Source organism: Nannobrachium achirus (assembly GCF_963921795.1).
Source record: "Nannobrachium achirus genome assembly, chromosome: 15".
NCBI classification, from domain to species: Eukaryota; Metazoa; Chordata; class Actinopteri; order Myctophiformes; family Myctophidae; genus Nannobrachium; species Nannobrachium achirus.
In genome coordinates this window covers 63,073,673-63,098,680 of record NC_137822.1, presented here as the reverse complement: position 1 = coordinate 63,098,680, position 25,008 = coordinate 63,073,673, and the positions used below count along the sequence as shown (strand labels likewise).

The 25,008-nt window shown below is 40.9% G+C and overlaps 1 pseudogene across 1 annotated transcript in view; it reads left to right on the top strand.

Moving 5' to 3' along the window:
• Positions 1-25,008, top strand: part of LOC308299995 — a 158,543-nt pseudogene that overhangs the window by 78,053 nt on the left and 55,482 nt on the right. Inside the window, exon 3 of the transcript in view lies at positions 5,955-6,085. The product of the transcript in view is annotated as an uncharacterized misc_RNA (transcript). The remainder of the gene's footprint in view (positions 1-5,954; positions 6,086-25,008) is intronic.

The window sequence follows — 25,008 nt, the reverse complement described above, 5'->3', positions numbered from 1 at the left end:
AAGTTTGAGCACCACTGACAGAAACATAATATATTTATTTTATTTTATTTGAATTTATTTTTTAAACCTTAGAGGGATTTAGAAGACATTTATAGAAACAATTTTTCAAAAATAGCAGATATACAAGCTCACAGCGCGGCGAGTGCCTCGCTGTGAGCTTGTATATCTGCTATGGTTAAAGCACAAAATAATGCATAATAATGCATTCCCATTCACAGGGGGGCCCACAGGGAATCCTTGTACCCAGGGTCCAGAATTTGGTGTGACACCCCTGTGCCGGTGTGGTGCAGTCAAAAACACTCGATCTACACGTTTGTATAAGCTCACACACAGAGCTAAGCGGGGTGACACTTTGTGAGCTTGGAGATCGGCTGTTTTCGGGTCGCACAGCCGAGTATGACTCAGGCTTTTTTTCTCTCCAATTTCCCACCAAAGCCCCGAGCCAAGCCAAGAAACAGACAGAAACTTTCTCCGGAGCTATTTGTTTTAAAAAAGTTGCCTCTCTCTCTCTCTCTCTCTCTCTCTCTCTCTCTCTCTCTCTCTCTCTCTCTCTCTCTCTCAGCTCAGTACAGACGCTGCCGTGTCGTTTTCCTTCACTCCAACCTTACTTGACCCCCATTTTTATCTCCCGACTCCGCTTTCTTCCTTTTACCTTTCCATTATTTGCGCTCTTCCTCTTTTTCCTCTCGCCTCCGCTCTCCCTCACGCTCACTTTGTGCTGTCTACCTGTTCCCCACCTCTGCAATGCCTCCAAAAACACACACGGTAGCTTAACCCTGCAAGGCCCACTGTCGCTTTATGGACACATTTTTATTTTATAAAAAAAAAGAGTTTAAATAATTGTTTTTCCTGTTCTTTTTGTTTTACACATTTTTACACATCACCATTGGATCCTATTGTTTAGTATTACAATGCCATTGGCCACGATATTTGCATATAAATACCCCCCACAGAGGCTGACATTCACACCACTTAAAGATTTCTGGAGTCCAGAGTCTGGACGGACAACATCTCACTTTTTCACTGAAGCTATTCCTCACAAAAACACAAGTAAAATGCCTGTAATATATATATATATATATATATATATATATATATATATATATATATATATATACATACAGTATGTATATATTTGGTGATCATTAGAATGTCTAGAACATGTACATATGTTATTATTGTGAAAAAATATCCCCAACATGTAAATTAGAGCATGATTTATATGATTCATGAATTATGGCTATAAAACCTAACAAAAACATTTTTTCTTTTAAACATTACATTTTCCTCTGATTAGGACTCCTACAACACCATCTGATTTTTATTTTATTTTTTTTATTTTTTGTCCAGTAGAAATTAATTCGGGCTTTGCAGGGTTAAATCGTATCAGGGAGCGGGGGGAGGGGGGGGGGGGGGGGGGAGGAGGGCATTGTTTGTTTGCTGCCAAGTTTTATATTGCTGCAGTGTTGTCTCTTTTCTCTCGTTTATTTTGTTGTTGTCGGGTTTTCTCCTTCACAATTCTGATTCCTCCTCCAGCTAATCCCCTTCTGGCTTGTTCTTACATCATCCTCATTATATCCCCATTATTTTAGCTTGTCTGAACTACTTTCCACCAGCCTGCTGTATCACCCCGTACGCCCCCTTGTATTACTTCCTTCCGTCTTGCCCAGGGGTCTTCAAAGTTTTCAGGCCAAGGACCCCTTAGTTGAGAGAGAGACGAAGCAGGGACCCCCACACAACCCATAGAAACCATACAGTTTCATCGTTTGACAGCACAATCATCAGAGTATTTTGGTTTCATGTCAATTTGTGTTTTCAGATATTTAACCACTTGAACCGTCAATACTTAATAAACCTGACCTTTCACTCTGTACTTAGTCTGCTCTTTTCCCCCTCTACCTCGAAACGTCTTTGCTAAAAATAGCCGATCTACAAGCTCACAACGCCTCGCAGCGTGAGGCGTTGTGAGCTTGTAGATCTGCTATTTTTGGCTAAAGTTCTCAAAATACGGACACTAGGGTTCAAGTGGTTAATATAGAAATGGAGAAAAAAAGCTTCTATCACACAAAGATTTGGAGGACCCTCGGTAGTAACTCTGAGGACCCCCTAGGGGTCCCGGACCCCCTGTTGAAGACCCCTGGTCTTGCTCATTTCTTTTCCAACTTTCTCTGTCCTTCTCTGTCCTCACTCAACTTCAGTTTTTATTTTCTTATTTTTTTTTCTTTTTTTTCTTCCTGCATGACCCTTTGCTTTCCCGTGTCATTCTTCGCTAAGGCCCCAATTTTCTTCGTTCTATACCTCCTGCTCCCGGTAACCTTATCTGTCCTGTTGTCCTCGGTGCACCAGGGCTGCACCGAGAGTGAGTTAAAGGAGTAGTTCACCCCCAAAATGACTTTTTTTCTATTGATTAGTCATGCCATGGAGACTAGAGTTCAATAATATTTTTTGGTTTTTGTCGCATTCCTAAGACAAAAATGTGATAACAATACATTTACCCCCATTCATTCCGGATGGTGACCCGTTTCGAAACGGGTCACCATCCAGAATGAATGGGGGTAAATTTACTCGAATCAAATTTTTGTCTTAGGAATGTGACAAAAACCAAAAAATATTATTGAACTCCAGTCTCCATGGCGTGACTAATCAATAGAAAAAAAGTCATTTTGGGGGTGAACTACTCCTTTAAGCCGGATGTTATGCAGTGGTGTAAAGTAACTAAGTGCACTAAGTAACTAAGTGCACTAAAGTACTGTACTTAAGTACACTTTTGAGGTATTTGTACTTTACTTGAGTAATTCCAATTTCCAATACGTTTACTTCTACTCCACTACATCTCGGATCCAAATATTGTACTTTTACTCCACTACATTTATTTCAAAACTTTAGTTACTTTATAGAATTTTATTATTATTACAAAACATGCATTATAACCACTTCAGCCGATACAGTTTGGCCATTTGAAAATAGCAGACCTACAAGCTCACAATGCGTCGCGATGCGACGCATTGTGAGCTTGTAGATCGGCTATTTTCAAACGATTTGTATACATTTGATAACTTGAAATGGTACTTTTAGTACATTTTGATACCAATAATTTTGTACTTTTACTCAAGTAAATGTTGAATACCGGACTTGTAACAGAGTACATTTACATTGCAGTATTGATACTTTTACTTTAAGGCCCGCTGACACGCCCCGAATTATAATAGTATGATACAGTTACACTGTAGGTCATGTGGTCTCTCTGAAAACGCTCTGAAACAGTCTGAAACTCATGTCACAGTGTAATCTGCCCCTCGCCCCCCAACAACAGCTGACCAGTACAGTAAGTAGTCTAAGTACAGTCAATTCATTTGATTGGCTTATAATTGCGCATTCCCACAATGACATCATACAAATATTAACTCATATTTTAAGATTAAATAGATAGATAGATACCTTTATTATCCCAAGGGGGTAATTCAGTTGTCCAGTTGTAGCATAGCAGTATACAGTATTTACAAAGTTACAGAGAAGTAAGGAAAAAGATAGATAAGAAAAGAAAAAAAAAACAAGAGCAGTACAGTACCAATAAAGAGAAGGTGCATCAATAGAGGGGGCGAATAACAGTCAATGCTAGTTAGTGCAACAAGTATCTCAATGTCATTGTTAAACAAAGCAGAATACTCAGAAACTACCAACACAACCTAATAGTGCAAGATTACTTTTTAAAGTGACAGTACCCCTTTAGGTGACAGTACCCCTTTAAGTAAAGAATGTTTTTACACCAAGGATTTTATGCTTCGGCGCACGGCGGCGGCCGCCTGCCGAAAATAGACAATCTACAAGCTCAAAACGCACCACGTGAACTGAACTCGCAACAACTGCTTTTTACATTACCCTTAACCTTATTTTCTTTGCTAAAGCCCAACATTTTCTAGTTTTTTTGCTCACTCTGACCTTATCCGTCCTGTTTTCCTGGTTCGCCAAGAGAGCAAGAGTTGTAATTCAGATTTGTACTCGGAAATGGACGATCTGCGTGCACTCACAACTTTTGCCCTTTTTTTTTATGACCTTTTTCAACCCCTGCAAATTCTTTGCTGAAGCCCAATTTCCTTGGTTTTGTGCTCCCTCTGACCTTATCTGTCCTGTTTTACTGGTTCACCATGTAAGAGTTAAGCCGGATTTATTCTTCGTCATACGACTTGCCGAAAATAGTCCATCTACAACTCGCAATGCAAGCCCACATGGGAAGTATGGCTCTCAACATTCCTCAGAAATGACATTTGAATATTGGTCTTAGAAATTGGTTTGAATATCGAATATATTCTAATATTAATATTAATATTAATATTAATACGTAAGACGCCTCAGGGCGAAGGGCGACAAGTCACCCTTTGTCAAGTCCCACCCGCTGTCTCGCCCCTCTTCGCATCCATTGGTTGCTCTGTCTTGATACTGTAGAGATACTTTGGTACAGGTTTGCGTGATTTTAGGGCAAAATATGTAGGCGCAGTGTCCAATAAATGTGTCTAAGAATTGGCCGCATGGTGGTGCTAGAAGAGGGCCATGTGAGAAATGAGGGGTGTGTGTGCAAAGTTTGGCATGGATCGGGGCAACGGTGGCGGAGATATGAGTAGGGGAAAAGTGTGACGTGACGGACTGACTGACTGACTGACCGACCGACCGACCGACCGACCGACCGACCGACCGACCGACCGACCGACCGACCGACCGACCGACCGACCGACCGACCGACTGACAGACTGACTGACAGACAGCTGGTGGAGGTTTTGATAGTAACTGCGACCTGACGGTGGCAGTGATAGTAGCTGTTTTCTGTGGTTGCTCACCTAACGATCAGAAAACATGAACAAATTCTTGCGTGTCTGAATATTATGGTCTGAATTCAACGCTGAGGCTGTTTATCACTCACTGCCTGGTATGCAACCCTATGGTGCGTATTTGCGTGTGCACGAACGTTAGAGAATGGACGTGCGCGGTGAGCGTGCGCATTGCTTTGAGGGTCCCGGTTTTAAGGAACAGTGGTTCACGTCCCGGTTTGAGCGGCTTGAATATATGGTCACCCAAACTCAAGTACAATTTGAATTCCGGACTTGTACTTGTAATGGAGTATTTCTACAATGCAGCATTGATACTTTTACTTAACCCATTTAGAACGGGTACACATTATTGTGTATCATTATTTTATGCTTTAACTATTGAAAAATAGCAGATATACAAGCTCACAGTGCGGCACAGAGTGCCGCGCTGCGAGCTTGTAGATCTGCTATTTTTGAAAAATCGTGAAAATTAGAATTTTGACCCGATTCTATAAGTGTCTTTTGAATCCTTCTAAGATTTTTTAAAAAACCTATGTTTCTATGTCAGCAATCTGGCATTTGTAACCCATTTTTTTTCTCCCAGTGCCAACTGCCTAAGCTGTAATCCTGGGCTCTGCTCTCCCTCTGCCGTGCCTGGGGAGACAACAGACTCCCCAGGACTCTTTTGAATCCTTCTAAGATTAAAAAAAAAACCTATGTTTCTATGTCAGCAATCTGGCCAGCGTCAAAGAAAAGGTCCTTTTCACTTAACTGGAGCTCAGTTAGTCTGTTCTTGAGACTTGATTTTGATTAGACGCGCTACGGCCCTGCCCAGAAGCAAAATTTGAGTTACAAACGTTCGCTTTGAAATTACATATATTCAAAGATTTGCACACATTTTCACGACTTTTTTCAAAAATAGCAGATCTACAAGTTCGCAGCGCGGCACTCGGTGCCGCGCTGTGAGCTTGTATGTCGGCTATTTTTCACTGGTTAAAGCATTCGACAATTCTGGGCCTAAATTAAGCATAAAATGCGGGCACTTTTTTTCCACCACCGTTCAAAGTAGACTCATCCAATCCCAGCCGTCACTCCGCCTCACCTCTGCAACCTCTCTCTCTCTTTCACACCGTCGTGTCTATTTGTGTCCAGGAGTGGGTGACAGCCACCGACCTGCTCATCTCCCTGGACAGGCTCAACACCTTCGGAGACGAGTTCTTCAAGGACGCCAAGGTGCTGCGCTCGTACTTCTACGCCATCTCTGATTTCTCCGTGGGAGGCAGGTAAGAGACGCTGTGAGGAATTGGCCCTCCTGTGAACATGTCACTATGGATAGAGCCAGCCTTTCCATTCGCCGACGTGTGAAAGAAGGTGTCTGTCTCCCTCGCACACTTTGCCCCCTGTTCTTTTCTATTTTCACCCAGCGCAGTCCAACCGTTGTGCGGCTCCGACGAGATAACTTTCTTTGACTTGTTTTGTTTGCTGAGGAAAGAAGCGCTGAAATCACGTCTAGCGGAATCTGTTGTATGTTTAAAGGGGAGAGAGACATGGCAGGTGAAAACAAGTAAACATTCTAAATTTAAAAAATTGAGATTTTTTACTATTTTGCTTCCTAAACATGTCTTCTTTCAAACTAGTGCAAAATAAACATTCAAAATACACATATAGATGTTCATTTCATACGTGAAGGTGCCGAGTTAACAGCATTTGTTTTCATACATTTTGTATAAAATATAGATATAAATAAACAATACAAAATAAATAAGAGATGAATCAAAGAAACATGGCCCACTCACATATTAAGGCCTGTCCATACTTTGAACGAAACCGCCGTTTTCGGTCAAAAGGTAAGGTTCGACTACAAAATGACGTCACTCGCGACTTCTGAAAAGCATTAGACCGAATGAGAGTTCGGAAATTTGCACGTCGGAAAAGTCCAACTCGCCGAACATTTCGGTCAAAGTATGGAGAGGCCTTTAGGAGGGCAGTATGAGTCACCAGAACAGAAGGACAGGTGTTTTTGATGAATCTAACATGATTAAAATAGAGTTTGAAGTTATAATTGGTTTGTATAGGATGGGCACCCATTCATAGCCTGATTTACATCACATTTTATTCCTAAAAACATGGCGAAAATAGTTTTTTTTATGCCTGTTGACACTATTTTATGATTTATGGAGTGATAAAAAGAGATATATTTAAAATCCCCTCTGTAATTTGTTTTGTCTCTAATATGTCAAGAAACGGAAACAATAGTTTTGAACATGGCATTATCCAATCTTCAGATTTATGTACCTGAAAAGTATGCAAAATGGGCCAATGTATATGGCTGATGTGGTTAATGTATTTTGTAATAATAATCAAAATCTACAATGTAAGTAAATAAAGTTGTCAAATAATTGTAGTGGAGTAAAAGTATAATATTATTTGCCTCTGAGATGTAATGTAGTAGAAGTAAAATTATTGAATATTGCAAATACTCAAGTAAAGTTTTATGGGAGTGTAAACATTGAAAGTGTGGGTCCATTTGGTTCGATTCTCTCTGAGTTAAATTAACGTAGATTTTTCATTATAAATTGGGGTCCCAGAGATAGAAATGGCATTCGTTCCAATTTTAGCCCAAAGTCAGCGCCCCGTTGCCAGCAAAGGGCATTTTGGTATTGCATCTTGAAACAGCTTGGAATTAGAGACAGACAGAACATGAAATTTCAATATCCTAAAACCTGTATAAAACCGTATTATGGACCAATATTTATATAAAATACATATTTTGAAAAGCATGGTGGGGCCCCTTTAAAAAGAAATTGATCACTTACTTCAAATCAGGCCTAAAAGTCCATCTTTCAGGAGGCCAAAGGAGGAGGTAAACTCGCTTCCCCCATAGAAAGGTGTTTTCAATTCAGTTTTATTAAAGTGTCAAATCACAACAAGTTGTCTCAAGACACATAGCAGAGACCCGGCAGGAAGGCGCTCGGGTAGCATCCGTACTGGATGCCCGAACCACCTGACTCCTTTCCAAGTGTAGGAGCAGCGGTTCTACTCCAAGTTTAACTGTACTCCATTTGTTGCAATAAATGGTTAAATCTAAATTGACGCGAGTGTTCCTGACTAAAATAACAGTTTTGGACAGTTTTGGAGGTTCCCACCCGACAGAGACGATATTGTTGGAATACTGCACGCAGAGGGCAAACACACACACACGCACGCACGCACGCACGCACGCACGCACGCACGCACACACACACACACACACACACACACACACACACACACACACACACACACACACACACACACACACACACAGACAGACAGACAGACTTCCTGTCCTGTTTACACAGACCGACAGCCCACTTCAGTCCAGAGCTTTCATCCTGGACAGCAGATCGTGGGACTGATAAAGACATGCTGTGCGAGTCTGCCAAGTTTCCGTCAGCCGTCAGTTCACCAACGTTATCATTACACACTGCTGTCCAGCAGAAAACACCTATCTCCATAAAGCACTTCAACCTTTTTTATGTTTTTCTTTTTTCTTTTGTAGTTTAATGCCCTACTTTATCATACAAGAAGAGAGTTCTGCTAAATTAGCAAAAATAGCCGATCTACAAGCTCACAATGCATTTTTAGATTTTTTTTCCCAATGATTACTCACGCCATGGAGCCATGAGTTCAACCAAAAAATATACTGTATATATTTTTTCCTTCTATAATTTTTATCCCACAATTTTGTAACCCATTTTTTTCACCCAGTGCCAACTGCCTAAGCTGTAATCCTGGGCTCTGCTCTCCCTCTGCCGCGCCTGGGGAGACAACGGACTGACCTCATGCTTCCTTCTGTGCATGAGGAGTCCAAGTTGCTTCTTTTCATCTGACAGGGGGGATTTCCCCGGTTTGGACGTAACGCGTGGAAGGAACACGTTATTCCAACCAGTTCCTTTCCCCTCCATCAGGCGCCCCGGCTGGCCAGGGGGAGGCAGTATAGAGACCAAGATTACTGCATGTTTTTGTGAGGGTATCTACCCTAGGAGGCACGGGGAGAACATGCAAACTCCACACAGAAAAAGGCCTAGGGTGTGGGCGCTGATGACTAAATATTATTGAACTCACTCAAGTCTCCATGGTGTGATTAATCAATAAAAAAAGGGAAACAAATCGGGTGAACTACTCCATTAAGTATGTGGGTTATACAATCTCACAGAACAAAGAAGCAAACCTTTTGAGTCCAGTTTTCTCAGCTCGCAGTATCTCTGCAAGCCATGTCTCCAAAACTGGTAGGGTTAAACTTCACAACCTATAGTGTGTGCCAGCGGTGACGCAATTGTAGTCCTTAGCAGCCATTTCTTGGGTCAAAACACAGGTGTTTCAATTGTTTGATTGCATAGAACTAATGCTAGTCTAATCAGAACACTTGTGTAAGGCTGTGTTGACCCAAGAAATGGCCGCTCTTAGAACTACATTTGGCACACCCTATAGTATGTCATTCTACTACTTTTTGTGGTCACATGTTCAGATACTGGATTCTGATTGGCTTAAAACAGTGGTAAATCAGTCAACAACCTTGAGTTGGCTCATGGACCCCGCCCACTGTTGTGTTGCAGTTGTATAACTAAACAACCTTGCAAGTTACAACCGTGTTTTCTTTCATTTATATGGTAGAAGTGGTAGAAAATAAATTTACCATTCGAGGGTCGTGGGTTGTTGGCTGATTTACCACTTTTTCAGGGTGGTGGCACGAGGCGAAGCTCCCTCTCATGGTAAATGGCTTACATTTGTAGCCAAGATTCTCTGCTTTCATATGAGAAAAAAAAAAAAAAAAAAGGCCTGGCTCCCTGTCGTGTTTGCACAAACCAATGAAAAGTACTAACAAGAGCTTGTGATTAAACTTCTATTGGACACATTGGAACACATGTTTTTTTTTTTTTTTTTTTTTTACTTCCATTCCCTGAAAAGTATAATTCTTTTTTGGGAGGAAATATGAGGTTTCCACCCGACAACGAGGATAATCCTGCGCTCTCTCTCTCTCTCTCTCTCTCTCTCTCTCTCTCTCTCCCCCCTGCAGTTTCTCTGAGTGTTTTTTTTTTTTAGTTTTTTTCATCACACTAATCAGAGAGGACATGGTGCCAAGCACCGACTTTGGCATCGCGGAAATAAATGGATGATTAAGTAATTTGAGATGGAGGCCTCACAAAGAGTTCAAACCTGATCTGACACCCTGTCATAAACGTTCACGCTCACGGCCGGCGGCGTGACAAAATGAGTGCCAATGTCACAACACCTGTAGGGGGAGGGTGAGCGCCGCGTGATAGCGTGGTAGCCCCGTGCCGACAGCTTCCGTACAACTAACCCTCCCTTGCGACCGACTGATAGGTTGGTCCGACCCTACTACCCTCAAGCAGCTGTCGACCAGTGTTGTTTTTGACAGCAAATTTTGATTTAGTTTTAGTCACATAGTCTTTTGAATAAAATGTCATTTAGTTTTAGTCATAATTTAGTCACCTGAAAAGTTTTAGTTTTAGTCAAATTTTCGTCGACTAAATATCATAAGATGTTAGGCGACTACAGTTGATTTAGTCAACTAAAATGTATTTTGGCAGGCCTTGATGGCATTGTAATGGCTGATTTTACACTTGGTTGCGTGCTGAAAATAGCCGATCTACAAGCTCACAACGTGTCGCACCACGAGGCGTTGTGAGCTTGTAGATCTGCAATTTTCAGCACACAACACCTGAGAGCAACCAATCATAAAATTACTTTCTTCTCCACTTAGTTTTAGTCATCACAGCTTACTTTTAACTCACTTAGCGCCGATCGACTCCTAAATCGACATTGTTATTATGGACGTCTCTGCCGATCGACTCTCAGATCGACTTTTATATAAAAGCAATTTTTTAGCAATTTTTTCGATGTATTAGCGGCGCAAACGGTTTCCCCTACCTTGTACTGGCTGTGACGATAGACAGTGAAAAGAAAAGGATACGTTGATGACGTCACTGGTATTCAGTCCTTGTCTGTGTAAGATGGCAGCTCCCAGCCGTTAGCCTGCTAACATACTGTCCATATCCGTAACGGCGCTTCAGATTTTCATTCCGATTTTTTTGCGTGGCGTCTGCATCCGACCATTTGCCCGGACGATAGGTCAATGTGAACGATCTGCCACGAATCGTTTATATCCACGCGTTGTATACTCCGGTGCGACGCCATTTTAAAACCCATAGAGGAGGGGTGGGAGGGGCTCTTTACACAGCTTCATACAGAGACCTGTTATGTTTACAGTGTTACGATGGCGCACTCTAGTGGTGTTTTGGGGGGTTGTTTTCATCTCTCTGTTCAAACTCATGCAATTGATCACATTAAAATATTAATATTTCCTGGCGTTATTAGCGCACATCCATATTTTAAGTTGGCTGGGAATGGTTTTGATTTTATTTAGTTTTCGTCAGTGAAAAAAGCACAATCGACAAACATTTTTTGTCATCTTTAATTTTAATACTCGAATACAATACAAGTAGGCCAACAAATGCCTAAAAACTGTACTCAAGTACAGTACTTAAGTAAATGTACTTAGTCACTCTGCACCACTGTATACAGTACAGTGCACATGAGTCGAAAATAGCTGCAAATAGATGTCACATACTATACAGAAGGTGTCAAAAAGGTTGTCACTGAGGAATCATGCTGTCAGTGCAGACAGAAGCATAGCCACATGGAACCTCACAGTCACCATTGTGGGCATGTCATTATAGCTGAATATTCTGCATGTATTTGGAGATACATGTACCGTTGTTCCCTGTTGAGATTGGCACATTTCACCCAGTTTTTTTTTTTTTTATCTCACACATGTCACTTTGTCTGCGGACCTCACTCAGCAACAAAATAAAAATAAAATAAACAAAAATACAAATAAAACAATTCACAGGAGGCAAGCAGTGATCACCCCATGATGTGCACTGCAATGTGGTTTCAAATGCACTACATTGCAGGCGCTTTTTGAGAGTGCTGTAACTTGAGGATGTCCTTGAAAACAAGATGGTTCATCTCAAGGGTTTATTCCTAATAAAGAACTTCAATATAGAGTGAAAATATAAGAAGACACGTGTGACATGTGTGATCTGGGCAGCTTGCCCCAGGAAATGTGCCAAGCTCTATAGGGAACAACGGTATAGGTGAAGATCATGGGAAAAGATTCCAAGCTCACCTTGGATTGCACTGTGAGGTTGTAGATTAACTATATTTCCGGTGAAGAGATTCGGTGCACCGGGACAAAACCGTAGACCCCTGGCTTACGGTTGTATATAGGTCAAGTGTTTATTGAACTTGTTTATTGAACTTGCTGCATGATCACAGGATTGAAAATAAAGCAATTCAATTAATTAAAATAGCTGTATGGGTCATTCATTTTATCGTCTACTCAGTCTTAATTTGGGAGCACCCTGGGCAGTTTTTAAGTTGCTTGAGTCTGTATTTAGATATTTAATGTTCATTTTATCAGACACGCCACTTCCTATACAAGCCCATCGTAGCTTCAAACTAAATTTTAGCCATAATAGTCATCAAAAACACGGATTTGATCTTAATTTTTTTTAATTGTAGTAATATTATTTTAATTTTCCCACAAATATTGTATATCGTCATTGTCGGGCGGAAACCTCGTATCTCCAACTTTCAAATGTGTACGTTCTTTCGCAAAGTAAAGCCCTGCTTCACCATACAAGGCTGTAGAACAAAAGTAGTGAAAACAGCCGATCTACAAGCACGCAACGCCTCGCACCGCGAGGCGTTGCGTGCTTGTAGATCGGCTGTTTTCACTAGTTTAAATCCTTTTTAAAATGATAAATGCAAAACGAATGGTTTTGGACATACAAGGTTTCCACCCAACGACGATACATTCCTTAGGAATATATACCGAAGATAAAATTAATATCAAATACAAATACTGAATCAAGCAACTTAAAAACTGCTCCCAAAAGCCAGGGTAGAATATAAAATAGCCCTTCTATTTTAGCAGGAAAGTGAAATATAACATTGGCTTTAACCTATCTAAGCTAAAATCGAATAAGCTCATGGATTTAAAAGTGGTAGAAACAGGGACGTGCTGGCCATTGGGAAAAGCGGGACAACTCCCGAACGGCCGGTTCATTCCCGGCCGGTCCAGGCCAGCAGAAACCTCGTATCTCCAAGTTTCAAATTTGTAAATTTTTTCGGAAAGCAAAGCCCAGCTTCATCATACAAGTCCGTCGCACAAAAGTAGTGAGAACAGCAGATCTACAGTACAAGCACACAACGCCTCGCGGTACAAGGCGTTGTGTGCTTGTAGATCGGCTGTTTTCACTAGTTTAAATATTTTTTTAAATGATAAATACAAAACAAAAGGTTTCCACTCGACAACGACAAACTAACTTTAACTCATGTAATTGTCCCACTGGCTTGTAACTTGTCATGATCTGAAATGGCAAATCTTTGAGTAGCAGCAGCGCTATAGAGAGATCTCTCTCTATAGCGCTGCTGCTACTTGCAATGAGGGCCTCTCCAACTCTTTTTCCCGGGCTGAATCAGGGGCCCAGCACGTCCCTGGGTAGAAATGCGAGTGGGTATATGAGCTACTGAAAGAATGAATAATGCGGCGATTGTGGTTGCAGTGATCCATGCACACACTAACAGATGCTGGTCGTGCAAATGTTTAGCATCAACAACCTCGATATTGTTTTTCTCATCACAAACTGAAGGACACAGTACAGCCTGTGCATCTCCTCAGTACACTGGATAATCTGGTGTTGTTGGTGTCCTGATATAAATGTTTACGTAGCCTTAAAGCCTTTAAGTAACCATGTCTCCTGTTTCCGTAGCATGAGGCAGAGGCACTTTCACGTAGCAGTGATGATTTTGAGAGCAAATTTTGATTTTGTTTTAGCCATTGTCTTTTGAATAACATGTAACCGAGTATTAGTCATATTTTAGTCATCTATAATGTTATAGTGTTAGTCTAGTTTTAGTCGACTAAATATCATATGACTTTAGTCGACTAAATCTACAGTTGATTTTTTCAACACAAATGCATTTTGGCAGGCCCTGATGGCCTGGAAATGGCTGATTTTACACTTGGTTGCATGCTGAAACTATAGCCGATCTACCGCACGTCGCAGCGGGACCCGTTGTAGATCTGCTATCTACAACCCGTTATGCGTGGTAGGTAACAAGGGGCAAGGCGTTGTGTGCTTGTAGATCTGCTATTTCCACTACTTTTGTGCGACACTTGTATGATGAAGTAGGGCTTTCATTTACCAAAAAACGTTCACATTTGAAACTTGGAGATTTCTGCCCGACAGTGACAAATTATTTGCATCCTTGCTCACAGTGGTGGAACAAGTACTAAAATATTTTACTTAAAGGGGTTATGCCACCTTAAGGGTTACTGTCACCTTAAGAAATTATATTAAAAACAAGTTAATATTTGTTTGATGTCATTGTGGGAATGCACGATAAGCCAATCAAATTAATTAATTGACTGTTACTGTATGTCTGCACAATGTACATTTTCTTCCCATCGCCCGCAAGCTCGCTCTCACAGTCACAGCCCTCACAACTTCTCTGCTCCCACAGGGCTAGCTAGCTGGGCTAGCACTAAAGCTAACCAGCTAAAGACACACATTTATATATGAATCTGTGGCTATAAAAAATATATTTCCGGTGGTTACTGGTTGTTACTTCCCCATTGTTCATGGGAATATGCTTGTTTATGTTTATTCATTGAAATGGAAAACACGATGTTTTCACTGAGTTGGGCAGCTGCGCTCGAACTCATCCTCAAACTGCGTGCGGCTGGCCAGTAGATGTGACGTTCGCGAACGAATCAAGTCTTTTGAACGGCTCTTTGAAATGAACGATATGATTCGGTTCACAGTAGGGAGCCGTTCCTTTCTAATGAACAGTGGTGGGAAAAGTACTCAATTTCAGAGATCCAGCTCACTTCAAATAGCCATAAATCCCATATCTGCTGGCCAGGCTGTCTCCTGTCTGTCTCTCTACTCCTCCGAGTGGAGGGGGCTGCGCTACGGGGGATGGGATCATTTGATTCAGAGATTTCAGACCGTTTTAAAAAAGACCACGTGACCTACTGTATCCTACTGTATCATACTATTATAATGTCGGGGCGTGGCAGGACCCCTTTAAGTAAAAGTATAAATATTGCAATGTAGAAATACTCCGTTACAGGTAGAAGGGAGCCCTCAGGGTGCCCTCACACCAAAATACCTAGAGTGGAATCCGTCAATGCATTTCAATGAGAATGGAGCGTTTTTTGCAGAAATCCTCTACTGGCAAAAAAACGCTCCATTCTCATTGAAATGCATTGGCGGATTCCACTCTAGGTATTTTGGTTTGAGGGCACCCTCACGCCAAAATACATATGAGAGTGGAATCCGCGTTCCGCCAATGCATTTCAATGAGAGTGAAGCGGTTTCATGCCAAGCAGAGGATTTCTGCAAAAAACGCTTCACTCTCATTGAAATGCATTGGCGGAACGCGGATTCCACTCTCACAGGTATTTTGGTGTGAGGGCACCCAAAGTCCGGATTTCAAAATGTACTTGAGTAAAAGTACAAGAGCGTTGGCATCAAAATGTACCAAAAGTTAAGTACAAGTACAATATTTGGATCCGAGATGTAGAGGAGTAGAAGTAAAAGTATTGGAAATTGGAAATACTCAAGTAAAGTACAGATACCTAAAAATTGTACTTAAAGGACAACTTTGTTTTTTTTTACAACAAGGGTTCATATTTTAGATTGTAATTAGAGAAAAGAAAAAGTGAGTGTTAAAATGTTTTCATTTGCTTCGTTCTATTGTTTTATCTCGTTTACCGTGCTAAAATGTGGGGCATGTGTACGCATGGGGGCATGCGTACAAGTGGCTAAATATGTCTTTTTAGACACAATAAGCCAGCAGTTTCTTTATTGCTATTTACCAGTGATGGGCAAGCTACTTGGAAAATACAGTAAGCTACAATACTAGTTACTCTTGATTAAATATAGCTCAACTACACTACAAGCTATCCCCAGAGAAATGTAGCAAGTTACACTACAAGCTACAGGGTAAGAACAACTTTCCACCAAACAAATGGGCAGGCAAAAATGCTCAGTTTGATTTTTTTTTATTATAAAACAGACTGAAACTGGAAACCCTCTGTCTGGCTTTAAATGAAATGTATACCCCTCACTATTGGGGACACTATTGTAATGACTGGTCTATTTATTTATTTATTCATCCCGACCGTGATGGCCCAGCTACTTGGAAAATGTAGTAAGCTACACTACTAGTTAGACTACTCTTGATTAAATATAGCTCAACTACACTACAAGCTATCCCCAGAGAAATATAGCAAGTTTCCATTACGCTACTTAGAAATGTAGTTAAGCTATGTAGCTAAGCTACATAGCCTAAGTCACATCCAACCATAAAAAAGTTGTGTTGTATCTTGGGAATGGGCTTATTCTGTGTAAAATGACATATTTAGCCACTTGCACGCATGCCCCCAAACACTGAAATAAGAATCTCTAAAACAATAGAAAGAAGTAAATGAAATAATTTTAACACTCATCTTTTATATTCTTTAATTACAATCTAAAATATGAACCCTTGTTGTTAAAAACTAAAGTTGTCCTTTAAGTAGAGTACTCAAGTAAATGTACTTAGTTACTTTACACCACTGCTTGCTCATAATGGGTGTTGATAAACCACACAGTGTTTCTGTCCACTCATAGACACACAGCTGTTTCTACCTCAATGGCTCTGGGACGCTCTGAACTCGTGCAATGTTTTTATTTAATTTATTTTTTTGTTCCCACTCAACAACAACCTCCAATATTTTTCCCATCACAAACTGAAGGACATATTCATAGCCTGCACATCCCCTCAGCCTCCAGTGAATGATCTGGTATTGATTTTTTTGCAGGCCGCATTTAGTGGTCTGTTTATTGGCGGTGAGTGAGTTGTACTTTATTACAGTCTCTTCTATAGTACCTGGAGGGCTAATATGTGAGCGGAAAGTGGAGATGGACAGGAAACAGGGAGAGAGAGATGGGGAGAGATGTGCAGTAAGGAGTGTTGAGAATGGGACTCGAACCTGCAATGCAGTGGTGTAAAGTAACAACATATTCTCACCCCCAAGTAGTCAGACACCTGACGCCTTGTCAAGGCCCCTACTGCTTCAAGTGGGGTACGCCCCCCCCCAGCTCCCCTGCCCTCCATCCCTCCGCCTCCCCACCACGCACACAGAACTGAAAATGCGCGCCCTTCCTTCTCAGTGGAGCAGCGTGTAACCAATAGAGTCAGTTTAGAATCGTTTTTGTAACCTCCCATGGAATTAGTTTCTGAATGGGAAACCACCAGACTATACTGCATTTAGTTAGCTGCATTAGCATATAGTCTGGCTATGCCAGGCTAACTCGAACCTACATTGTTTCTTCAGGAACAGTATCTTCTCATGTGAAGTGAGTACCACTCATTGCACACAGGGTGTTTGAATACTTTTGAAACACAATTCACCCTTTGTCAAGTCCCAGCCCATGTCGCTCTGTTACTAGGTGGGACAAAAAAGCCAGGAAAGACTATTTTTATTATGAAAGTGAATGAAAAAAAAAGCCTCATTATTGCTATTTAGAGTACCAAAAGAAAAACATCTGTGAACCCATTCAGGCCGGGAACACATTTTGCTGTTTGGGAGGGGCTTACAGTACATGTACAGTATGTAGCAACATATTTGTTTTGTAGGCAAATTTGTGATTTAGCCCTAGTCTATAGGTTAGGCCTAAATGGGTTAATAAAAAAAGGAACAAAAAAGTACAGTAGTTACATTGCAAAACAGGGGTTCTCCCCCAAAAATACATGTTTTAATTAGTTTAATCCTCTGAAACAGGCAGAGGGCAGAGAGAGAGAGAGAGAGAGAGAGAGAGAGAGAGAGAGAGAGAGAGAGAGAGAGAGAGAGAGCAGTGCATCTTGGGTGACTCGCACTGACCAGGAAGTTGTGGAAGGCTCGAACCCTCAACATAAAATGTATTTTAATTGTAATTCTGCCCATTTAAAATATATGTACCCAATCGAATATCTTAGTTACATCGATATCGTTCATGTGAACTAGTTTGTTGAAGCTTATTCATTATACTTGTTGGATATATTATTAATAAAGTTAAATAAATATGGATATGTATAAATCCATAACCAAAATAAGACAGAGACGAGCCAAAGCACTATCAATCAATTGCTGTATTTGAAGAGAGTCAGACAAGGAGACAAACAGCTGAGCATATACCATCCTGGTGGCAGCTTGGTAATTCTCTCTCTTCCAAGATGGAAGTTAACATACAGTATATAAGGATACAGTATATGACAGAATATGATCGTGGGGCTCATTGATTGGTCCCCATATCATAACAAGAAAACAGAGATACATATAACCAAAACATGATCTCGTAGTCAGGACAACCAAAGTTGCCATGACCCGTAATCAGTAGCCTGAACTCACAGTACCACCAAAAACATGGTCTCCTATACTGTAAGTTCAGTTCATAATATAACCTTATGGTCATATGAGCCTCATACACAAATCATACAATGTACAATGTATTATTATGATACAATGTATCATAATTCATATCTATCAATACTTATCAAAATCTCTATGACCGTTTAGCGCCCTACTGCGCCGTGGCCGTACCGTGCATCACCGCACTGCGGTGAAAGAGCGAAAGGACTTGCATAACTCCACCCCTGGTAGCAAAAGTGAATGATTTTTCATAAGGCTGACAAAGGGTGAATTCTTCTTCTTCTGAAACAGTAGCCTTGGGATCCAGGCATTTACCGAAACAGTGACTTACATTTCATCTCAGAATCAGAATCAATCTATATTCGCATCGCACAAATTGCAAGTGTAAAATAGTGGCAGACATGATGTTTTGTTTTGTTTTGTTTTGTTTTGTGCAAGCTCTAAAATGTTGCACTTTCAGAAAGAGTTAGAGCGGGGAAGAGAAAATGCAAAGGAAAAGAACACAACACAGAGAAGTTCAATAACAGCAAGGCACAGTCGAACCAGATATACAAAAAGTCCAATAGACATAAGCTACGTGATTGAAAGTAAATAGAAAGGGCTAGACGGAGCTCTGGAAGGCAGGAAGGATCTTGTGCAGCAGGTGGGAAACACGTCCAGCATGTGAAAATAGCAGCAGGTATTGTATCAAATATCACAGCTTCACAGTGCATATTGTTAAAGTGACACGGATAGATTATGAAAATCACAGCTTCGGGTACAATATCACACAGTGCAGTGGCGTCAGTTCAGAAAAAAGCTAAGGTATGGCAACATAACTGGTGTCTTGCACGCGCGCCTTCGCATGCGTGCAAGACACCAGTCATGTTGCCATACCTTAGCAACAGGCATGATGTATGTATTTTAAGAAGTACATATTTTTTTTCCCCCCTGTACAAGTGCAGCTAAACTTGGCATGTTAGTAAACGTACCACAATTAAAGGCATATTCAGGTTTAATGAAAATGTGGCTCCTCTCCAGCAGAGGGCGCAGGAGAGGAGTTTTTTGCCTCATCACAAGAACGCGCTTTGCCCAGCAGTTTCCTGTAATGGCGCCCAGATGTAAACAAACTGAAACAAACAAACTAACATCTTTACTCTATACAGCATGGATCGATTAAGCTCTACACATTCCAATCGGTAAGTGAAATAAAAAGTCATCTTTATTTACAAATGCAAACATATTTAGACATGTAACAATTACATTTAACTAACGCTACCGTATCGCTTGGCATGCGGCCGTGTTATAGTCCTCTTACTGGCCTTACAGCTTTGGAAATGTATATTTTTTATTACACCATTATAATGTTCTCATTTTGATCACAAGACACAATTACTGGTAGGCCTACTTCTCCAGCTTTAGAATATGTATGATACTGATTTATACGAGACAGGCACTGGCATTTTATTAGTTCAGTAGTTTACAATCTAAGCATAATGATTAGCAGACTCAAAACTTGTATTTGGACCATCATAACTAACCCGAACACTACGGTCCTTTTGATTTACAGACCTGTTTGATCATTCAGGGCTAGCGCTCTGCCTCTCTGGTAAATAATACTGTCTGGTAAATTATGTCTGGGGCAAAACAATATATATTTTGACACAGTATGTCCACACAAGCCAACATGACGACGACCCTGTATCTGGATTAATAATTTTTGAGCTGCTAAATGATCTATGCTGCGGGTCTAACGATAAATGAATAACACTGCAGTATTCAATAGACTGAGGCATTTATTATGACTGCTAATCTAATCATTCTTTACCCTTTTTTTCATACAGGTACCTTGTTTCATCATCGCTGTTACTGTTGATCTGGATTGATCTTCGCTCGTGAAGAGCACAACAAGAAAGCATACATAATGCTAACTAAAAGGCTTTTATTTTCTGAGCAGTCGTTACCATCACTAATGATCTGCATGAAAGACTGACATGATCTAAACATGATTAATAAAATGATGCTTTGATATACATAAACTGTAATGTCTCGATTTCATTTTGATCTAGTCAATGGTAAATGTTTTTTGTATGTGGTAAGTTATTTGAATGTGTTCTGACCTCTGAAAGCTTACAATGATGGGAAGTTGTAAACATTGTGAAAACGCTATATTGTATTGTTTCATACACTAAAGCATTTTGGTATGAAACCCCATTTAAATGCAATATCATATCGTTTAGCTGCATAACATTTCTGGCATTTGTAATTAAAAAAAAAACGTTTCAGGTTGACAAAACTTGTTTATTTAGGAAACGGTTTGCAGGTGAAAATGGGAAGTGGAGTGGAGTCTAGCATCTTCCAGACTGTAGAATAGCCTACCCTATTTGTGTGTATAGATTGCCTCATTATATATATACATATATATTTTTCAAATGTTCAACGTTTATTGGTGTCATAATTGTAGTGTGATCGGATGTACAGACATCAAATTGGGGTCCCTGCCTGTATAGAAATAAAGGAGATGATGCTTAGATTAGATTTTCATGCAGAATAGATTTGCAGAATCGGTATATCTCTTATGTAGAAACTAGAAAGTCTTGCATGTAGAAGTACATTTGAATTGGTGAGACTAAAATAGACACAAAAGTAAATTTTACAATTTGTCATAAAACAGTACAGTACAATACATTGATCTAATGGCCTAGTGCAGTGTTTCTCAAAGCAGATTTCAAGGTCTCCCTTTATATCTGACAGTGTACAAATGGAACCAAATGAACCCTTCAGGGTCCAGAGTTACAGACTTGTATGCATTGACATGCAAACCCCCCCAATTCGCACCTCGCTAAGGCTTTAGTATCACAATGGGATGTTTGAACAAAGAAACAAGCACAGGAGTCGACATTAGAACCAGCCCGCTGGCCCGTATGTACTTTTTAGAGTGACAGGGCCACCAGAACTCACCAGGGACTTGCCCGTTTGGGCCAGTGAATTTAATGCCTTGAAAATAAAACAAGTAATAACGTTTATATCTAATTTCACATGTATTCCCTGTGGTACTGTAACTGTTTTGTAATAATTTCGGTGAAATCGTCTCGTAATTACTGCTAAAATATAGCGTTGCGTGATCCAGATCAAAGTTACCTTCTGCGTGCTTGCGCACAGCGCTGCAGTCACAGTGGAGTGGCTCCACTACAGATGGGATTTATGGCTCTTTGAAGTGAGCCGGATCTCTAAGATCCGTTCCTTTCAAAGAGCCGTTCATTTACAAAAGGAACGGCTCCCTATACTGCGAACCGGATCCCATCGTTCATTTCAAAGAGCCGTTCAAAAGACTCGATTCGTTCATGAATGCCCCATCTCTATGCTCCACGCTGACACGCTCATTCACATCCATGCGTTCGGCTCCGTTGATGCTGCTAACAGCTAAACAGCGTTAGCTTCTACAGATTGTTGACAACGGAGCGCTGTTGCCCTGCTGTTCAGTATGTCCACCGCGGGTCAGAATCAGAAAGTAGGCCTACAATAGACAAGTTATGTTCTTGAAGTTGGGGAAAGGTCCATTTACTATACTGAAAGAAGACGCTGTCGCAAGTCGCTGTGTGTCTAGTGAATGAGAGAGGGGCGGTCCTGTGTGTGTGTGTGTGTGTGTGTGTGTGTGTGTGTGTGTGTGTGTGTGTGTGTGTGTGTGTGTGTGTGTGTGTGTGTGTGTGTGTGTGTGTGTGTGTGCGTGCGTGTGCGTGGAACACATTCGGCAAATTAGTTTCTTTTAACTGTTGTAAATATTTAGAATCAACGTGTACTGTAGCCTATTGAGAATATGTATATCAAATTAGAAGATGAGAATGGTCAATGGAGTGTCTCAGTGTCAGAGATGGATGCATCATGTAACACAACTGTGGGCACTATAAGGAAGAGTGGGAACTTTGATGTCAAATTTGGCAATTCTTTTTCTACATGTTAAAAAAGTCAAATATTTAGAAAATGGCCTTAAGTAATGTAACACATAGGCATACATGATTGAACATTCCACACAGTTAAGGTCTAATATTTCTATAATTGCTGTCCTATCTTCTGTATAACTGACTAGCTGGAGCAGGAATGTATACACAGTTTATAAATATGATGCAATTATTTTATTTTATATCATCTATAAAATACTGCTTTGACTCAGCCTTGGACATCAGCCTCCTGCTGGTCTCCTGATCCCTGATACCTCCATCCCTCTTTTCCTGGGAGAAGAACAGTATCTGGAGGAAGCTTCAGTCACCATTTTGACAACCCTCTCAATACTTTGGATGTGGCATGGCCAGTGGGGTACCTCCATGGGGGTGTTGATAACATTATTCAACTCTGAGGTGTTTATTGTACAGGTGCGAGGTGGCTCTGCACATCTTCTGACTAGCTAATCATTTCAGCAATGCTGGAAGCATCATCAGGTGTCTTTCTGCTTCTTACTGAGGAGTAGTTGCTGCTGCCAGGCTCACTGGCATCACTACAGTATTGCCAGTGAGCTTGGCAGCAACTATCTGTTCCAATACCCCAGAAAAAGGGACTAAAGAGGAGCCACATGCAGAACAAATTGACAAGCTTTTTGCATGGCTGGGAGAGAGGGGTTTTGATTAGACCTTAAGGGCCATTGGAGGGGACTCAACAAATCTTAACACTGGTGTCAAAGCTGGAGTAATGCAGAAGCTGGAGCTGCATGCACCTATAGACAGAAAGCTGGTCTGGTTGGTGAGTGTATTATCCGTTCAATGTATTCCACAATTATTGCAGTTTTTTTTCTGATTCTTTCCTCTCAATCCATGCTTTGACACTCAGAGCCTGAGAAGTCTGTTTGCTGTGGTGAGCCAGCGGCTGTGGTTTGCTGGCCCAATCTCCAGCAGAGCCAGCCTCGCAGGAACCACTCCATCCCTGACTGCAGAAACAATATGAAAGCCATAGTGTTGATCAGTCGAGAGATCTTCAATGACTTTGGCAGGAAGCTCTGTAGCTGAATTAAGGAGCTTTCTTATTGGTCCAGACAATGTGTTGTCTGACAGATTAGGACCATCGAGTTCAACAATGACCACATGGCGGAGGGGAAGTTCACCAGTGTGTAGGCTCCTCACCAACCAGACTAGGTGCAGCTCCAGCTTCTGCATTACTCCAGCTTTGACACCAGTGTTAAGATGTGTTGTGTCCCCTCCAATGGCCCTTAAGGTCTAATCAAAACCCCTCTCTCTCAGCCATGCAAAAAGCTTGGCAATTTGCTCTGCATGTGGCTCCTCTTTAGTCCCTTTTTCTGGGGTATTGGAACAGATAGTTGCTGCCAAGCTCACTGGCAATACTGTAGTGATGCCAGTGAGCCTGGCAGCAGCAACTACTCCTCAGTAAGAAGCAGAAAGACACCTGATGATGCTTCCAGCATTGCTGAAATGATTAGCTAGTCAGAAGATGTGCAGAGCCACCTCGCACCTGTACAATAAACACCTCAGAGTTGAATAACATTATCAACACCCCCATGGAGGTACCCCACTGGCCATGCCACATCCAAAGTATTGAGAGGGTTGTCAAAATGGTGACTGAAGCTTCCTCCAATACTTTACTTCTCTCAGGAAAAGAGGGATGGAGGTATCAGGGATCAGGATACCAGCAGGAGGCTGATGTCCAAGGCTGAGTCAAAGCAGGACTTGTTCAACTTAGCAACATTCTGGAAGTGATATTTGATATCCATAAGTGTATTCACTGTTTTTCACTTAAATGGTTAATAAATATGTACATTTGATTTGGCTTTGTCATTATACAACATTTCCCTTGTGTCTTAATAATATCCTAAAAAGCGGTAAAAATCGCACATTTCTCCCTTTTTAAAGTACAAAATTATGTAGGTTAGAGTTATTCTATCCAAAAAAGAATTCCATATTTGAATTCCCCATAAAGAAACACATAATTTAGACACCCCACATGTTAAGATTTCATTTGGATTTTAGTATCTTATAAATGAGATAGAACGGGTACAATTAACAATTTTAAAAATGCAAATTAATGTAGGTTAGAGTTGTCCTATCACAAAAATAATGTCATATTTGAATTCTCCATCAAAAAACACATTAAATGGACACCCAACACGTTTGGATGTCCAAAATTCCAGAAAGATCTGAACTCCAGAAATTCCAGAAAGATTTCTGGGCCATGGCCCTGGGCCAGTGATCATCAACATCCACTGGCCCTGAGGGCCAGTAGTAAATTTCCCTCAATGTCTACCCCTGAAGCATTGCACAGTACCTATGCATATCAATAGACCTCCTGTAAGTAGCTAGGTGTTGAGCGACCCCCTCCAAACATCACTATGCACCACTGGGACAACAATTCATCTTTTATATAATGCTCTAATATATAAACCAACAGAATAACGTTCAGATCTTTCTGGAATAGCAAGCGTGGGTCTAACAAATGCGGCGTTGATATCATAGAGGTATAAAATATAGGATGACTTGATAATATGGGCTATGTTGTGAATGTACCACGATGCTAAAAGTAGTTCTGTAGATGCGTTTTACGTCAGCCGTATGTTGTGACTCACGTTGTGTTTATTCATGGCTGAAGCTATGGGCTGAAGTAACTTACAAGTAAAGTCTATTTGTCCTTTGTGTGGACATTGAAATCATTTACAAGTTATAGACAAGACATATGTCTCATTTAATGGCCCCT